At 40.4% G+C, this 11,869-nt stretch overlaps 1 pseudogene; it reads left to right on the top strand.

The window, feature by feature from the left end:
• The first annotated feature begins 2,248 nt into the window (after positions 1–2,248).
• LOC103124165 (olfactory receptor 2AE1-like) lies at positions 2,249–5,638 on the top strand (annotated as a pseudogene).
• The last annotated feature ends 6,231 nt before the right edge of the window (positions 5,639–11,869 follow it).

Genomic DNA, 11,869 nt, shown 5'->3' on the forward strand with positions numbered 1-11,869 from the left:
AATGCTAGAAGAAGAAGACTGACTCCTGACCAAGAGATAAAGCAGGGTGTGGCAGAGATAATCCAGTGGTTATGCAAAGAGACTTTCACAGCCCCTCAGCTATGCCACCAAGGTATAAGTCTTCTCCTGAGTTTCCTGGTTAGATCTTTGTCCCCTGGTTTCCCTTCCTGTCGCTGCTCCAGATTCTGAGGGTAGTAGCAATGGAGACTCAGAGTTGCACTTGGTGAGTCTCTGGGGAGTCCTCTCCTCCCTTCAGCTGTCCCCTTGTTGGTGGAGCAGACTGGAGGTGGTGTCTCAACTGATAAACTGCTGAACTGTTAGCAGTCACTTAATCTCTCCTTAGTCCCCTCTCTCCTCTCTGTCACCAGCCACATGTGTTTGTACTCACGGGTGATTTACTGGGTTCCTGTGGTCATTCTAGTCCTGTCTTATTTCGGTCCCGGGTGGTCTCCTTTGGTATTCCTAGTTGATCCAGGAGAGGAGAGGAGAGGAGAGAAAGTGATCTGCTGCTCGTAGGTCCGCCTCTGGAAGTCAAATCCCTCCTATTGTCTCTTTGTATCTCTCCCATTCTATCTTCCCTTCCTATCTCAAATTTCTATCTGTCTCTATTCAATAATAAGAAAATAAAAATATTTTGAAAAAAGAATAGAAAGGAAAATGGGCAAAGTGGCCAGGCAGTGGTGCACCTGGTTAAGTGCACACACTACAATGTGCAAAGACCTAGACTCAAGCCCCACCTGTAGGGAGAAGCTTCACTAGTGGTGAAGCAGGGCTTCTTTCTGTCTCTCTTTCTCATTCTCTCCTTCCCCTCTCAAATTCTGTCTCTATCCCATAATAAATAAAAATATTTTAAAAAAATGGCCAAATATAAAATATGGATAGTTATAGAAATAATAGTCAACCCATATTGTGACCTTGGGAGAACTACTGCAGTTTCTATCTTTCTTTCTTTTTTTTAGCTTTTATTTTTTTATTAATGAGAAAGATAGGAGGAGAGAGAAAGAACCAGACATCACTGTGGCCCATGTGCTGCTGGAGACTGAACTCAGGACCTCATGCTTGAGAGTCCAAAGCTTTATCACTGTGCCACCTCCTGGACCACAACTACTGCAGTTACCAATGAAGGATGGGGACAGGAAACTCTGGTGGTGGGAACAGCGTGGAGTTTTACCTCTATTATCTCATAATTTTGTAAATCAATATTAAATCATGAATAAAAAAATTGGATCCAGTTGTTTCTATATATAATATTGCCTCGGTGACTGTTGCCACCCCACATTTTCCCTCTGTTTTCTTTCTTTCTTTCTTTTAAATAGTATTTTAAATATTTTATTTATTTATGAGAAAGATAGGAGAGAGCGAACCAGAGGAGAAAGGGGGTGGTAGAGAGGGAGAGAGATAATAGATACCTGCAGACTTGCTTGTGCAGCATCCTTTCCCTCCATTGGTGGGGACCAGGGGCTCGACCAGTATTCTTACTCGGGTCCTTTTGCATAATACTATGTGCACCACCACCTACCCCCTAGGCTTTGTTTCCTGCAGTTTCCATTTGAAGAATATTGAAGACTACATAGTCTTTTTAAAAAATTATTTAAATTTTTATTTACTTATTTATTAATGAAAAAGATAGGAGAGACAGAACCAGACATCACTCTGGCACATGTGCTGCTGGGGATTGAACTTGGGACCTCATGCTTGAGAGACCAATGCTTTCTCCACTGCACCATCTCCCAGACTATAAGGGCTATATAGTCTTTACCCACTATGATTATGCTTAGTTGTGGATTTCTCAGTAAGCCAACATGATCAATCATCATGTTGCTGTAATCCATTATACACATGACACCCAAGAAGTGTTTGGGGGTGTAGCAGATGTTCATCAGATGTTTTGAGTTAAATTAACAAATTATAAGATTCCCAGCTGTCTTGGCTAGAAATACTACATTTTAGTGAGAATGTGAGCAACCGATAACAAACAGTATTTCTTTTTTGAGAGTGGTAATTCATTGAATTTACTCAGAGAATAAGTAATAGAATAAATCTAACACAGCAAGACCTACTAATATCTGAGTAGAGCTACAGTCAGAGACTAGCTCTACATGTCTGAGACGGGAGGGGATGAGCTGGCTCTGAGACTGAACTAGAACTAAATAAGGGAAGTTATGGGTGTGCTGTTTTCTTATTTTACTTGTATCTAAAATCTGTTCATGTTTTTACATTAAAGTAGTTTATGAAATTGGAGTAAGTGATGTGTGGGAAATACGAGTATATGGTATGACTTCATTCCTCTACTTCTTTCTTTCTTTCTTTTTCTTTTTTTTTAGATTTCTTTACCAGGGAATTAATGGTTTAGAGTCAACAGTAAAATAAAATACAATAGTTTGTACATGTGTACCATTTTTCAGTTTTCCACATAACAATCCAAACCCAACTAGGTTCTGTCTTCCAGGACTGGAACCCCTCCGCCCCAATAACTTCTTTTTTAAAAAAAAAAAGCATTTTCTTTATATATATATATATGTATATATATATATATATATTTCCCTTTTTGTTGCCCTTGTTTTATTGTTGTAGTTATTATTGTTATTGTTATTGATGTCATTGTTGGATAGGACAGAGAGAAATGGAGAGAGTAGGGAAAGACAGAGGGGGGAGGGAAAGACACCTGCAGACCTGCTTCACTGCCTGTGAAGCGACTCCCCTGCAGGTGGGGAACTGGGGGCTCGAACCGGGATCCTTATGCCAGTCCTTGCACTTTGTGCCATGTGCACTTAACCCGCTGTGCTACTGCCCAACTCCCTGTGTTCTGTGGGCATGGGAACTAGTTATCACTTTTCTCAAAAATGTTGACTGGAATGTGGCTAAGGAGATTTGTATTCTAAGATGAAAATCTAATGAGGGACTCTAAGAGTTGTTTCTTTCCATGGTTAATTGATCCTTGGAGAAGATATCCCCTTGTTATCTTCAGAGTCATAGTCCTCCACATATCTCCTTCCTTATGAACTAACTTTAAATTAAACCCATTGGGATTGCTAATCTCAAGACACACACAGTGAGTCTAATTGGCATCTTGAGGACTGGTTTCTAGAAGAGATTTGGATGTGTCTTGTGGGTTGGGATCTGATGCAATATATTTAGTGTCTACAGCTTGCTACAGTGACATCATAGGTCCTCTGTGTTCAGGGCTGTGTCATTTCTTACAGACACTGCTCCTCTTCCCATCACTGGATGATTGGTTCCAGTCAGGACAAGTCTGTCTTTATTGTAGCCCCTGGGATTCCTGTTGTGAAATCATTCATGAATCCCACAAGGGCCTGGTTCTAAAAGTATCAGTGTAGAACCAAAGTCATCTACTAAGTAGGGAAGGAGGGGTGAAGCTCAGAAAAGAGTGCCTTGAGTGATCAAACATTATAATATCCTGAACAGATAGATAAGAGTTGACTTTGATGTTTGAGTTGGTGCTAAGGGTAATTTCTTTTTTTTAAAAAAATTTTAATTGGGAGTCGGGTGGTAGTACAGTGGGTTAAGCGCACATGGACCAGCATAAGGATCCCGGTTTGAGCCCCTGGCTCTCCACCTGCAGGGGAGTTGCCTCACAGGTGGTGAAGCAGGTCTGCTGGCATCTATCTTTCTCTCCCTCTCTCTTTCTTCCCCTCCTCTCTCCATTTCTTTCTATCCTATCCAATAACGATGACATCAACAACAATAACTACAACAACAATGGAAACAACAAGGGCAACAAAAAAGAAATAAAAAAATTTAATTGAGGGGGTTAGTGCTTTACAATGCAATCATTGACATACGCATACAATTTCATTATATTATAGCTCCCCCCTCCCATTTTCTTCCTATAGACCCTCCTCTGCCCTCCCCAGAGTCCTTTGCTTTGGTGCAATACATCATGTTCAGTCAATGTTTCACTTTGTGCTCTCCCTCCCTAAAAGTAGTTTTATAATCAGGTGACAATTATGAACAATCCTCTTGCCCAAGTTCTCATTGTCATTTTGGGATGGAGAGGTGACTCAGCTAGATGGTAGCAACTCAGTTTCTACTTGCTAGTCAGGACCAATCACACAAATCTTTTTGACTTGACTTTGAGAGGAGGAGCCCAAAGTGCCAGGACTGCAATATCAACTCACCTTAAAGTAAAATTTCTTGGCCAGGGATAGATAGCATAAGTTATATAAACTCTCATGTCTGAGGCTTCAAAGTCCCAGATTCAGTCTCCCATACCACCATAAACCAGACCTAAGAAGTAAAAAAAAAAAAATCCTGGGTGTCCGGTGGTAGTGCAGTGGGTTAAGCACAGGGACTGGCCTAAGGATCCCCGGTTCGAGCCCCCCACTCCCCATCTGCAGGGGGAATTGCTTCACGGTCTGTAGGTGTCTATCTTTTTCTCCCATTCTCTGTCTTCCCCTCCTCTCTCAGTTTCTCTCTGTTCTACTCAACAAGAACAATAGAAATGACAACAACAATAATAATGACAAACAACAAGGGTAACAAAATGGGAAAAATGGCCTCTAGGAGCTGTGGATTCGTGATGCAGGCACCGAGTCCCACCAATAACCCTGGAGGAAAAAAAAAGAAAATATGTTCATTTCTACTTCCTATTTCCCCAGGGAATGAGAAATCAGATACATGGTAGAAGAACGAGACTGCTCTGGCTGACTTCTTCCTTGAAGGACTCTTTAATGACTCCCTCACCCATGTCTTTCACATCTCCTTGACCGTGGTGGTCTTCCTGAGGCAGTAAGTGGCAACACTCTTACCACTCTCCTCATCTGTGCTGACCCCAGGTTCCACACCCCCATGTACCCCCTGCTCAGCCAGCTCTCCCTCATGGATCTGATTTATGTCACCACCACCCCCAAGATGGCTGCCAACTTCCTCTCTGGAAGGAAGTCCATCTCCTTTGTGGGCTGTGTAATCCAGCACTTGCTTTATTTGTCTGTGGGGGCTGCTGAATGTATTCTTCTAACTGATGTCCTATGATCGCTATGTGGTCATCTGCCACCCACTGTGTTATACTGTTCTCATGAACGGAAGGTGACAGTTGTGATTGATGCCATTTTGTGGTTGGAAGGATTCACAGACTCCCTAATTCACATGTCCATCCTGATGTACTTCCCTTTCTGTGGAGACTGAAAAATCTACCATACTACTGTGAGCTTCCAGCAGTCATGCAGTTGGTATGTGGAGATGTCACTGTATACAAGTCTGCAATGCACATCACCACCATTATATTTCTCCTCATCCCCATCCTCCTGGTCTCTGCATCCTATGCCTTCATCCTCTGCAGTGTCATTCAGATGCGATCTGCTGGGAGTAAGAGAAATGCCTTTGCCCCTTGTAGCTCTTACCTCACCGTGCTTTCTTTCTTATATGGTGCACATATCTTCTTTTATATGAAGCCTAGGTCCCAGCTCACTCTACTGCAAGACAGAGTTGGCTCTCTGTTCTATAGTATCATTACTCCCACCCTGAATCCTCTGATCTACACTCTCCAGAATAAGGATGTAGCCAAGCTGTGAGGAGACTTCTGGGGAGAGATTACATCATTCAATGACTGCAACTGAGATGCTCTGAGTATTACAGTAGAGAAGGAAGGCTCCTCAAATTGATGCAGATAAACTTCTAACCTTTTCAAGGGAGCAGATCTGATGCTCTGTGACTAGTGCAAAATTGAAGAGCTCACTCACAATTCCTATATTATAACTCATTCTCATGCATCTGAGCAACACATAATACTTTCATAGTTGACCCAGTTTGTCATAACAAAAAGATTGTGCATTTGATGGCATAAAATAGAAAATAAAGACCAGAGAGACAGTCCACCAGGTCAGGCATGTGTCATGCCATGTGTGTAGCCCAGGTTTGACTGTTAGGGCCACAGTGGAGGCACTGTAAGACCCCAGAGGGTGCTCTGGTGCTGTGATATCTCTGTGTTTTCTTTTGGTGTCTATCTCTGTATGAGAAGGCAGCCCAGAGCTATGATAGTGTGCAAGCATAAGGACACAGCTATGTAAAAAAAAAAAAAAGAAAACATCAAGCAATGTTTCTCTTGGTGTAAGAGACTGGGAAGTTCTAGAACAAACTTCTGGAAGATTCAGTGTCCACGAAGACCCATTTGTGGTTCTTAGATGGCAATTGGCTCAGATGGTGGGAGGGGTAGAAAGCTCTTTGGTGTCTTTGCTCTCATTCATGTCCTTATCTCTTCAATGTCCCCACCTACAAATATCACACAAATGTCTGGGCTTCAACACATAAATTTGAGGAGACACAATCATGCAGCCTATGGCAAGTCTGTTTCAGTTAGTAGTGATAGACTTAGACATTGGGGTCCTGGTACATGATAGTGCAAAAGGACCTCAGTTGGGTGAAAGTGTTCTGTCAGGGGGACATGAGAAATTGGGCCCATATAGCAACAAAATGGAGGACCCCCCAACTCTTCATCTATACTATTCCAAGCCTTTAAGTTCATGATTGATAAACAATTTGTTTGGCTTTGTATGATAACTCTCTTTTCAGCCACCCACCAGGTTCCAGATGTTAGCATGATGCCAACCAGACTTCCCTGGATGGACAACCCACCAGTGTGTTCTGGAGCTCTGCTTCCCCAGAGCCCTACCTTACTAGGGAAAGAGAGAGGCAGGCTGGGAGTATGGATCGACCTGTCAACGCCCATGTTCAGTGGGGAAGCAGACATCACTCTGGTAGATGTGTTGCCAGGGATCTAACTCAGGACCTCATGCTTCAGAGTCCAATGCTTTATTCACTTTATTCCTCCTGGACGACTGAATGAGATCACTATTGTCTTACTACCCCAAGACATTAATGACAAATATAATATACAATAACTGATCTTTGGAGGCTTAGTGAATATAAAAGCAGCAATGAAGTAGATGACTTGGTAAGCTCACCTGCCTCAATTAAGTAGATTTAATTCCCTCAGAAGTAGAGGTTGACATCTCAGTGGATTTTCATCTCTCTGAGATGAACCACTTTCAAATATTCTATGATCAGGATTCAGACATCCAGCATAAGTTTGGACACTTTTACACATTGTGACACTTTTAACTTTCCTTGCTAAATTGGATGTCACTCATCTCTTTTTCTTGCTTACCTGTCCTGGTTAAAATATCTGGTGCCTTGTTTCTGTGTGACATATAAGAAACTGCCATCAATTCCTATATCATGAAGCTTCCCCCCATTTTCTTTTTTTTTTAATTTATTTCTTTATTGGAGAATTAATGTTTTACATTCAACAGTAAATACAATAGTTTGTACATGCATAACATTCCCCAGTTTCCCATTTAACAATACAACCCCCACTATGTCATTTATCATCCTTCATGGACCTGTATTCTCCCCACCCACCCACCCTAGAGTCTTTTACTTGGGTGCAATATGCCAATTCCATTTCAGGTTCTACTTGTGTTTTCTTTTCTGATCTTGTTTTTCAACTTCTGCCTGAGATTGAGATCATCCCATATTCATCCTTCTGTTTCTGACTTATTTCACTCAACATGATTTTTTCAAGGTCCATCCAAGATCAGCTGAAAACGGTGAAGTCACCATTTTTTTTTACAGCTGAGTAGTATTCCACTGTGTCTATATACCACAACTTGCTCAGCCACTCATCTGTTGTTGGACACCTGGGTTGATTCCAGGTTTTGGCTATTACAAATTGTGCTGCCAAGAACATATGTGTACACAGATCTTTTTGGATGGATGTGTTGGGTTCCTTAGGATATATCCCCAGGAGGGGAATTGCAGGGTCATAGGGTAGGTCCATTTCTAGCCTTCTGAGAGTTCTCCAGACTGTTCTTCACAGAGGTTGGACCAATTGACATTCCCACCAGCAGTGCAGGAGGGTTCCTTTGACCCCACACGCTCTCCAGCATTTGCTGCTGTTACCTTTTCTGATGTATGACATTCTCACAGGAGTGAAGTATTATCTTGATTTGCATTTTTATGACAATCAGAGACTTGGAGCATTTTTTCATGTGTTTCTCGGCCTTTTGGATCTCCTCTGTGGTGAACATTCAGTCCAAGTCCTCCCCCCATTTTTGGATGGGGTTATTTGTTGTCTTGTTGTTGAATCTGGCAAGCTCTTTATTAAACTGGTTATTAAACTCTTATCTGATGTATGACATGTAAAGATCTTCTCCCATTCTGTGATGGATCTCTTGGTTTGGGTAGTGGTTTCTTTTGCTGTGAAGAAGCTTTTTAATTTGATGTAGTCCCATAGGTTTATACTTGCCTTAGTCTTCTTCGTAATTGGATTTGTTTCATTGAAGATGTCTTTAAAATTTATGCGGAAAAGAGTTCTGCCAATATTTTCCTCTAAGTATTTGATAGTTTGTGGTCTAACATCCAAGTCCTTGATCCACTTGGAATTTACTTTTGTATTTGGTGAAATACAGTGATTCAGTTTCATTCTTCTGCATGTTTCAACCCATTGTTCCCAACACCATTTGTTGAAGAGACTCTGCTTTCCCCATGTAATAGTCTGGGCCCCTTTGTCAAAGATTAGATGTCCATAGGTGTGGGGCCTCATTTCTGGGCTCTCAATTCTATTCCACTGGTCAGTGTGTCTATTCATGTTCCAGTACCAAGCAGTTTTGATGACAATGGCCCTATAATACAGTTTGAGTTCTGGGAGTGTGATGCCTCCAGTTCTGTTCTTTTTTCTCAAGATTGTTGGGCAATTCTAGGTCTTTTCTGGTTCCAGATAAACATTTGTAGCATTTTTTCTATTCTCCTAAAAAATGTACTTGGGATCTTGATGGGGATAGCATTAAATTTGTAGATGGCTCTGGGTAATATATTCATTTTGATGATGTTAATTCTTCCAACCCATGAACATGGAATATCTTTCCACTTCTTTGTGTCTTTTTCAATTTCTTTGAGTAGTGACTCATAATTTTTAGTATACAAGTCTTTCACTTCTTTGGTTAGATTTACTCCTAGATATTTTATTGTTTTTGTTGCTATAGAAAAAGGAACTGATTTCTGGATTTCAATTTCTTCTAACTTAGTGTTTGCATAGAGGAATGCCACTGACTTTTGAATGTTAATTTTGTAGCCTGACACCTTACTGTATTTCCTGATGATTTCCAAAAGCTTCTTGCTGGATTCCTTAGGTTTTTCTGTGTATACTATCATGTCATCTGCAAATAAGGAGAGTTTGACTTCTTCTCTTCCAATCTGTATGCCTTTAATTCCTTGCTCCTGCCTGATTGCTATGGCAAGAACTTCCAACACTATGTTGAATAGTAATGGTGATAGTGGGCAGCCCTGTCTAGTACCTGATCTGAGTGGAAATGCTTCCAGTTTTTCACCATTGAGTATGATGTTGGCTGTAGGTTTGCTATATATAGACTCCACTATCTTCAGGAATTTTCCATCTATTCCTATTTTTTGTAGTGTTTTGATCATAAAGGGATGTTGTATTTTGTCAAAGGTTTTCTCTGCATCTATTGATATGACCATGTGGTTTTTGGTCTTGCTTTTGTTGATGTGGTGGATCACATTGATTTACGTATATTAAACCAACTTTGCATGCCTGGGATAAACCCCACTTGGTCATGATGAACAATCTTTTTGATATACTGCTGTATTCGGTTGGCTAGAATTTTGTTCAATATTTTTGCATCTATGTTCATCAGAGATATTGGTCTGTAGTTTTCTTTTTTGGTTGTGTCCCTGTCTGATTTTGGTATCAGGGTGATGTTGGCTTCATAGAAGCTGGCAGGGAGTATTCCAGTGTCTTCAATCTTCTGGAAGACTTTTAAAAGTAGAGATATTAGTTCTTCTTTGAAGGTTTTGTAGAATTCATTTGTAAAACCATCTGGTCCAGGACTTTTATTTTTGGGGAGATTTTTGATAACTGTTTCAATTTCATTAGCTGTGATGAGCCTGTTCATGTAATCCACTTCCTCTTTACTTAGTTTTGGAAGTTGGTAGGTATCTAGGAAATAGTCCATTTCTTCCAGGTTATCTAGCTTGGTGGCATATAGCTGTTCATAGAAGCCTCGCATGATATGTTGAATTTCTGCAGTGTCTGTTGTGATATCTCCTCTTTCATTTACTATCCGATTTATTTGGGTCTTCTCCTTTTTTTGTTTTGTGAGTCTGCCTAAAGGTTTGTCGATTTTGTTCACTCTTTCGAAGAACCAACATTTACTTTCATTGATCTTTTGTATGGTTTTCCTATTCTCAATGTTATTTATTTCTGCCCTAACTTTACTGATTTCTGTCCTTCTGGTTGCTTTAGGGTTCCTTTGTTGTTGTTCTTCTAGGTCTTTGAGATGTGCAATCAGGCTGTTTATTTGTGCCTTTTCTTGTTTCCTAATGTGTGCTTGTATAGCTATGAACTTCCCTCTTAGGACTGCTTTAGCTGTGTCCCAAATATTTTGATAGCTTGTGTCTTCATTTTCATTGAACTCTCGAAACATTTTGATTTCTTCCTTGATTTCCTCTTTGACCCAGAAGTTGTTAAGAAGTGTACTGTTGAGCTTCCACATTTTGGGACTGTTACTAATCTTTTGTTGATTGTTAAGTGTTAGTTTAATTCCACTGTGGTCTGAGAAGATGCTTGGGATGATTTCAGTGCTCTTGAATTGGCTGATGCTGTCTTTGTGGCCTAACATATGGTCTATCCTTGAGAATGACCCATGTGGCTTTGAGTAAAATGTGTATTCCAGTTTCTTGGGATGAATGACTCTGAAAATGTCCAATAGTTCTAGTTTATCTATCTCTTCATTTAGCTCCCTTATGTCTTTATTGATTTTCTGCCTGGATGATCTGTCAAGTTGAGAGAGTGGGGTGTTGAAGTCCCCTCCTATGATTGTGTTACTGTTAATATAGTGCTGTAGCTCTTTTAGTAGAAGTTTGATGTATTTAGATGGCTTCTCATTGGGTGCATAGATGTTAATAATTGTTAAGTCCTCTTGATTGACTGATCCTCTGAGCATTAAGTAGTGTCCATTTCTATCTTTCTTAATCTTATCTATTTTAAAGTCTATCATGTCAGATATGAGAATAGCTGTTCCTGCCCTTTTTTTGTGGGCCATTGGCTTGTATGATAGTTTTCCATCCTTTCACTTTAAGTCTGTGTTTGTCTTGTTGAGTTAGGTGGGTTTCCTGTAGATAGCATACTGTTGGGTTGTGTTTTCTGATCCATCCTCCTACTCTGTGTCTTTTAATAGGTGAATTCAGGCCATTAACATTTATTGATATCAAAGATTGAAGATATTTTAACACCATTCTTGTAGAGTTTTAGAGTGTTTTGATATATGGCCTATTTGTGGTGGTCTGATTGTTTATAGGAGACCTTTCAGAACTTCTTTCAGGGCATGGTTGGTTCCTTCAACTGTTGCTTGTCTGAGAAGGTTTTGATGCCTCCATCTAGTCTGAATGACAGTCTAGCAGGATATAGTATTCTTGGCTGAAAGCCTTTCTCATTGAACACTTGATAGATATCTTGCCATTCTCTTCTGGCCTGTAATGTTTGTATGGAGAAGTCTGCTGCTAATCTTATGGGTTTTCCTTTGTAGGTAACTCTTTGTTTTTCTCTTGCAGCCTTCAGGATCCTTTCTTTATCCTTATTCCTTTTCATTCTAAGTATGATATGTCTTGATGTCTTTAGGTCTGGGTTAATTCTGTTTGGGACTCTCTGAGCTTCTTGAATTTTTATGTCTTTGATGTTGTCTAGACTAGAGTAATTTTCAGCTACTATGGCCTGGAAAATGCTTTCTTCCTCTCCTTCTCTTTCTTCCTCTGGTATGCCAATAATGCGTATATTGTTTCTTTTGAAGTCATCCCATAGGACTCTGTTGTTGTTTTCAGCATCTCTTAATCTCGT

This window comes from Erinaceus europaeus, chromosome 15 (genome assembly GCF_950295315.1).
Source record: "Erinaceus europaeus chromosome 15, mEriEur2.1, whole genome shotgun sequence".
In the NCBI taxonomy this organism is placed as follows: Eukaryota; Metazoa; Chordata; class Mammalia; order Eulipotyphla; family Erinaceidae; genus Erinaceus; species Erinaceus europaeus.